The 7548-nt window shown below is 56.3% G+C and overlaps 1 protein-coding gene across 2 annotated transcripts in view; it reads left to right on the top strand.

The window, feature by feature from the left end:
* The first annotated feature begins 1370 nt into the window (after positions 1–1370).
* Positions 1371–7548, top strand: part of ZMAT4 (zinc finger matrin-type 4) — a 67037-nt gene continuing 60859 nt past the window's right edge. The window contains exon 1 of one of the 2 annotated variants that reach the window (XM_040617917.1): positions 1371–1551. The gene's annotated coding sequence lies outside the window, so the exon portion shown is untranslated. The remainder of the gene's footprint in view (positions 1552–7548) is intronic. The other variant, XM_040617916.1, reaches the window with a different exon arrangement.

Below are 7548 nucleotides of genomic sequence, written 5' to 3'. Positions count from 1 at the left end.
ATGCTTCATTTTACCTGGCTTTGGAAGTGAAGGCCTAAAGGAGCATTTCCATATCTCTGCATGCAAGATGAGCATCCCCCAGCTCCTCCAGGGTGCAACCCCCTATTGCCTTGCACTGCACAAACCTTTGAGACATCTCTCCTTCCCTGCAGAGACCCAGCACCCTCTTCTCTGCTGAGAAATGTTATGGGAAGAGGGAGGCGGAGCGGAGCCAGATTAACTGCAATTTCACCTCCCAAGGCTTGGAGCACAACCTCTCTCTGCTCCATCATGTCCCCGTAAGGCTCATGTGTTGGCAAGCGAAGTGCCTGCCGATTCAGCAAAGCTGGGACACAAACCCTGCGCGGTACCAAGCCAGTCCTCGCCCTCCTTATTTTGTTATGAGCAGAAAGAAGGGTGGTGAGAAGACATTGCCTCTGAAGTTCCGTGTTGGCAGAAGGAAGATGTATGGGATTCTGCTCGTCTACACCCCGGTGTTCAGGACTTTCAGCCCGAACTCTGAAGTGGCTTTGCCTGGAGGATATTGTGCACAAAAAATAAGGAGAGTCCACCCTCTTTCTGAATTCAGCTGTTACTGGATTTCAGAGTGGGGAGATCGATTTGGTTTAAGCCTGGCTGTGCAATGCAGACTCCTGGGCATGTGTGCGTGGTGCTGTATTAGGGGTTGTCTCCTTGTGTATGGTTTGCAGGGGTCTGCATCCCCCACTATTTCTCCTTCCCCTGTTCACTGCCATGCCCTCTTCTGTTCTGCCCCTGGCCTTGGGCACTTGGTTGCTGGCTCCTGCGGCTCATCTGGTCCTGCCTGAGGGAGGCCACCACTACCTATAGCTGATCATGAACCTGTCCCATTCCCTCTGGTATCCGCTCTCCTCTGGCCACTTCTTTGAGAGCTGATCCTGCCCTCCATCCCATTCCCTCTGGCATCTGCTCTCCTCTGGCCGCTGCCTTGAGAGCTGATCCTGCCCTCCATCCTTGCGCGGGGGGCTTACCCCCGGCGGGCGCCTGCAGCGCGAGGCGTGCTCACTCCATAAATCCAGGGTATTAAAATAAGTGCGTCATCCGCAAAAGTACGAATCTGAGAGTAAATACGTTACCCCCCCCCCCCCCCCCCCCCCCCCGAGCCTGCGATATCCTTCGCAGCCCGTGCCCTGCACACCGGATTTGCGCATCCTTCCGTTTCCACCGCAAGGAGCAGCACCACCACCACCCCACCCCCCTCCCCCCGGCGGCTCTGCCCTCCCCCCACCTGCGAGCCCGCCCGGGGCCGCGGGGGTCGCTCCCGGTGGCGCCGGTGGCGGGGGCTGCTGCGGCGGGGGGGGCTGCGGGCGGCGCGGCCTTGCGGAGCGCGGCGGAGCCAATCGCCGCCGCCGGGGGCGGAGCTGGAGCCGCAGCGAGCGGCGCCCGGCGCCTTCCCGGCACAGCCGGCCTGGGCGGCGGGAGCAGCCGGGCGGGGGGCGCCGCGCTCGCAGCCCCGGCCCTGCGCCTTCCCCGGCGGCATCGCTGGAGCGGCCCCGCTGGCCGCCGCGCCGCAGCCCGGCCGGTGGCACCAAGGTACCGGCGCGTCCCCGCCCGCCCGCGCGTTGCTTGTTGCTGGGATCTGTTGGGGAGAGTTGGAGGAAAGTTTGCCGGGAAATCGGAGCTGTTTAATTACGGCGTTTGCGGGAGGGCGGTGGGAGGTGATCCGTTGCGCTTGCTGGCATCAGTTGCCAGGTGCAGCCAGGCTGCCGGAGCGGTTTGGGTAACGCAGGCGCTGCCGCGGAGGGGGAGCTGGGGTCGGGGGTCCCACCCGGCGCCTGTGCCCGCCTGGACCCGCGGCGGTGCTCCGGGGTCACCCGCGGCGGCTGTGCGAGGGCTCCGGCCCCGGCGGAGTTTCGCTGAGCGCTGCATCCACCTGTGAGCCGGGCAGGCCTGGCGGTGCGGGCAGCCCCCCGTGCCGGGCAGCCCCTCGCAGCTCAGGGTGCTTTTACTGAAAGGACCGGGCACGGGCGGCTCCACAGCAGCGTGGGAACGGGGGCTGCTGTGGGATGGGGCACGGCTGTCTGCAGATGCAGGAAGACGAGCCCATTCTCTCTGTTTAGGAAGTTTGGAGAACTTCCCAAGTCAGCACTGCTTGGAGACCAAAAGCAGGTTTCCAGGGAGGCAGCGAGCACTTGGGGCTGCCATCCCTGGGGACACCCCTGGGCCCGACTGGCCGCAGCGGCTGGCCTGCACGGCTGCTTCCTGGCTGGCCAAGGGGGATCAGTTTGTGGTCTCCGTGGGGCTGGCAGACCCCCTGTGTTGTGACGGAGTTGCCCATGGGTCTGAGAGCCTAAGCAAAAGGGGTCTTCATGCAGCATGACCGAGGTGACTGCTGTTTTGGGCTGCATGAAAGATCTCTGGTAACTGATCCCTGAGCAGGCGATCTGTATGCGTTGATTAGTGATACCACACCTGGGCAGTGCTCCTTCAGTTCCTGATGCCAAACGTGCTCCCACTGCAGCCCTTTGGGCAGCCACAAGCTCCTTTTGCCCTCCTCTGACGTTGAAGTGACCTTCGCCTTCAGCTGGGCGAAGAACAAGGTTTGCAACGCGTTGAGGAGGCAGTTCAAAATCACCAGTTTGCATTTTCTGAGTGAGATTGTGCTGTTGGTTCTCGCATGAGCACGTGCAATCTCTCTGCAAAACACAAACAACTGGCCCTGGAATGGAAGGGGTGAGCCCGGGGGAGCAGGGGGCTGCTGCTGGAGAGGGGCAGGGGGGACACTGGGCAGAGGGGTTTCAGCTCTGGGGCCCTCATCATTCCCCAGGAAAGGGACAGTGACTTGGAGCATCTCCTGCTACTTCTCCTTGCGCTGTGCTGTGAGGCGGGGAATGGCAGGGACTCGACAAACAATTTTGTAAGAGGTATTTTTGATAAAGGTTCTAGACAGTGACTCATCTGCTGTAGGAAAGGACAGGAGGGAGGGGCAGCACAGGAGCTTTCTAGAGTAAAAATGGGTCTTTCCCCCTGATTTTATCAAGGGCAGGAGTGCAGGAATCCTTTACTACTCCCAGAGCAGTGTGGACCTGTCGATTATAAGCCTCCTAAATCCCAGTGCCCCTGCACCTGCTCTGGCACCTCCTGCATCCCTTTCCCTAGGGAGGATCCTGCCTTCTGGCCACATCCTGGGATGGGACTGTTCCAAAATTCAGATTGATTTCCACCCCTCCCAACTGATTTTATCTGATTATTCTTAGTCCCTTCCAAGTCACCACAAATAATGAATCCTTGCCCATACATTGCAGTCCACATCGCATTTCTGCGTGTACCTGGCTGGTTCGTGTGTGCAGGTTTCAGAAGTCACTTCTCTTGGCTTTGAATTGTGCTGTCTTAACTTTCCTCCCGCATCCAGCCTTCCTCCCTCAGGCTTTTCTGCCCTCTCCTGTGCTGAAAAGCCCAGAGGAGGTGGACTGCTGCTGCGTTTCCACTTTACCAGGTGTGCTCTAGAGCACGTACTGCACCCCTGACAGGCCTCCCTAGCTATTCACAGCATTGCTGATGAGCCCTTCTTGAAAAGGCGTTGTCTGTGTATGGACATGTTTTGCTGATATTTGCCTGAATCTGGTTTATTTGCTGCTTCCAGTTCGCAAAAGAATTAGGGCAGCCAGTTGATCCTTGCTGACTTAGCACCTTGCTCCCAGTGAGCAGCCCAGCTTTCTCTCTCCTGGGGGATTTATGGCTCGCTGTGTGGCACTGCACCACCAAGCTCCCCCCTGTCATGCCCAGAGACCTGCCTGGGAATGCTGATGGCCAGTCTGGTCCAGCTATGGATTTATCATCCCTCCGTGCGGGGGTTTTGCTGTTGGGGGGAGGAAAAATCTCCAGTCCCACCAACAAACAGCCCTTATCCCCCACGTCGGTGATCAGATGCAGACACCAACAGTGGGGATATTTTGAGGATTATTCCTTTGCAAGAAGTGACTTTTCACCAAAAGTCAGTATCTTTTTCAGACCCGCGAGTCTCTAATCAGACCCTTTTTCATTGCAAGGTGCTCTTCAGGGTTGGGAGGGCTCCCAGAAGTCCCTCCAAAATCACTGTAGGGTCTGAGACGATCCAGGCAAGGCTGGGGCTCCTGGGGCTGCTCCTGGCACCGGGCACTGTCAGATCTGGGTGTCTCGCTTTATCTGGGCTAAGCTCCCAAGGAAGGAGGTGCGACTGGAGATCCAGAACTGGTTTGAGAGATCAGAACTGGGCCAATTTCTAGGCCAAAACGGGGCTGCTGATGTTCCTCCGAGTGGATTTGAGTATGGAAACCGATGAAGGTCAAGGCTTCCACCTCCCTCTGTTGCACAGGTGCCTTCTCTGGCTGAAGGTGGAGGGGGTCGCCTCCCTGACAGCTGCCAGGCAGGTAGCAGGACATACGGAAGTTCTGTTATTCCTTACAAAGTGTGAAAAACACCCCTTGCTGAAAAGTACTGGAGCTGCGCAGTGCAGATGGGGCTGCCCTCAGGAACAGCAGCAGCTTCAGGGAATGAGGAGGAAGGCTTTCCTCCATGCCATGCCACCCTCTCTTCTGCAGAGAGCCTGTACTGTGTTTGCATCCCCTGAAGGAAGGTTTTACAGAGCCAGGCTTTGCTGTGTCGGTTCTGCAGCTGTGACCTTCGGGCAGCTTGTAGATGAGGCTGGGTGGGCGCTGGCTTAATGGGATGGTGCGTCTTTGTCCCTTTGTTTCAGTTCTGCAGTTTCTTGGTCACCACACTCAGTGTGCCCTGCCCTGCAGGGAAGGATGTGCCAAACGCCCCTTTCCAGACTTACTGGCGTGGTGGAGAGGCCAGCCCAGGCAATGCACAGGTCATGGGGCACCCGTGCCACCGTGGGCTGCCGAAGGCTCCTTGTACTCCAGACATAGCAGAGACCGATGCCCAAGTGGCATCCTGCTCCTTTCTGCAACATACTCGAGCAATTCGGTTAAGCAGGTGTTTGTCTATATGCATGTACGTGGGTAAGTTTAAAAAGTCGAGAGGAATTAAATACTTATTTTCTGGGCAGTAGCTTTTGTGGGAGCTGTGTATAGGAAACCAGAGGGTTTTCCAGGGTCTCTCATGCTCTGCTGTCTGCTCAGCCTGGCTCTTGGACAAGAGCATTTGGGTCTTTGCGTTTTTGGTCACCTTGCAAGAGACACAGGCAGTGATTTCTGTTCTCCCTGCCTTTGCACCTTGTTCTGCTGACAGCTGCATTTCTTCTCAGCTCAGAGGTGTGAATGCTTCTACCTGCCACCACCTTCTGCTCCTGCAGAGCAAGATGTGGCATTTTTGCAGGGGACAGGGAGGGGGTAGCCATGCCACCCGCTTCTTCATTTATTGATTAGAAAGGAATAAAGTTGCAGAGAGATCAGATTTTGAGAAAGACCCAGAGTTCCAAAATGCTCCCTGAGGATAGATCCCTAATTGCTCTCTGATTGCATTAGAGTTTAATTTGTTGTTGTTTTTACTGTAATGTTCCCGTTTTTCTTGACAGTTTGCTTTGTTCCATTAACTAGAAATGGCTGGAGATGAATATTCTCAATATTAAACCTTGCCTGTTGTGTAATGCTTGACAGCTTTTAGGCCTTTAACGTGCTGGTGGGGGATGCTGGTGGCCCACCCTGCCCGGCTCCCTGTGCAGGGGGGATTCATGTGTGTGCTTGGCATTCACCCCATGATGACGTTTTGCCCCTATGTACAAGGTTTGGTTCTGGGAGTTTTTGCTGGAATGTGCAGATCTGGTGGCACCAAGTCGAGGGTCTTTTGGCCTGTGGGTGCAGTACGGTTGGTCCCCCCCCACTGGGCAGCATTGCTGCAGGTGTTCATGCAGGGGGTCACCAGGCGTGCACCACTGCAGGGCACCTGGGCAGATGGGGCAGCTCGCAGGGCATTGCCCTTGTGCCGAGTGGAGGGTGGGATGCGGCAAGAGGGGAGGGGGCTTGCACCAGTTGCGAGGGGCTTGCTCTGGAGCTGGATGTCGCTTTTGGAGGGAGGTGGTGGGTGGTGAGGACTGCTGTGGGGGGAGCACTGTGTCCCCGCTGGGGACCTGGGCCAGCTCCAGCCCCGGTGCCCCTTGGCATCTGTGGGGTGAGAGGGAAAGGGGAAGGTGAGTGGTGGTTGCTGCCTTCCTTCCAGGGCACGACGAAAGCTGAGCTGAGCTCACACCAGTGGCTCATGTGCAGCAGCACTTCAAAGGGCTCATTTAATGCATTTCTCCAGAGCACGGAGGGGGAGCAGGTCTGGAAATACAACCACAAAGCTTCAAAAAGGGCTTTCAGGAGCTTCATTTGGAAAGTGATAGGGGGGAAGAATGTTGCTCCTCTTAATTCCAAAGCAGAAATACATTTATTTTGTCTTGTTAAAGGGGAAATGGTGTAGAAGATGTAGTTAAGCTTGGACCTGCTTCTTGCCAATAGATATTTGTTGGTGAAACAAATTCTGAAGGCAGGAGAGTATAAATCAATCTTTCCAGTATGTCAGCCTCTGCAGTAGAGGCCTTAGAGGTGTCACCTGTGTCCCCCATTGATCGACTTGCTTATATATTACATACATGTTACCTGTGTGTCACATAGAGTACCTGAAAAAGGCCCTGACTGCCCATGAGCTGGATGTGACAGAGCTGCATGTGCGCTCTCAGAACACAGTAGCAACACTAGGAGATGCAAGGAACTGCGCTGTGAACTTAAAACCACTCCTAAATTTGATCCAGCTGCTTAAAAACGGTGGGTGGACTTGGTGGCAAAGTGAGACATTGGTATTTAAAGCTTTCTTAGAGGATACAGCCACAGACATGACACCCAGCAGCTAGCTCTGGCTATGAGGCACGCACTGCTTTCAAAATTACGTCAAGAAAATGGGAAAAGCTCTGAGCACTGGATCTACAGCACCCGGAGCAGCTTGTCAGAAGCCCCAGGAACAGGATGCAAGTGAACACCCACTGCTTTTTAAGCCACAAATTAATCGGTTAAAGCCCCTGTTGCATGGGATGCTGTGCAAGCTCCTTTGTTACTGGATGTGTAATAAGCACGTGTGAGCTGATGGTATTAGTAAGAAGCAGAAACTTGCACGGCCAAGGCGTTCAGGCTGGCATAGCCCCTGGGCTTCCATCCGGATTGCAGCATGGAGGTGCTGCCCGCCGTGCCCAGACCTCGAAGTGCTCTGGGGTCTGTGGCTGCACCCACGCGCTCTTGGTGAAGAAGCGTGGAGAACGGATGGGTTAGCGGGGTTTTTCCTTCCCACCATGCAAAAAACCAAGCTGAAATGTTCGTGGGTGGGGCACGTTAGCCGGCCCCGTGGGCTCTGTGGCTGTGTCCTGCGGTGGCTGTGGGTCTGGCATGGCTCGCAGCCTGGGCTGCTCCGGTGGCCACACCAAGTGGTGGCAGGGGGCTGGGGCCGCACTGGGGTCACAGACTGCGCCTGGTGCTGGCTGGTGGTGCCTGTGTTCCTGTGGTCAGAGCTGGGCTGAACCCGGGAGAATTTCAGCTGCTGGCAGCCATAACCATGTGTCACGGGAGGCTGGTGCTCCCCACATCCATGTTTGCTGCCTCTGTGAGCCCTGCGGAGCCT

The sequence above is a fragment of the Falco naumanni genome, chromosome 19, assembly GCF_017639655.2.
Source record: "Falco naumanni isolate bFalNau1 chromosome 19, bFalNau1.pat, whole genome shotgun sequence".
Lineage (NCBI taxonomy): Eukaryota > Metazoa > Chordata > Aves > Falconiformes > Falconidae > Falco > Falco naumanni.
Note: the sequence above shows the minus strand (reverse complement) of the source record. Positions and strands in the feature narration are given on the sequence as shown.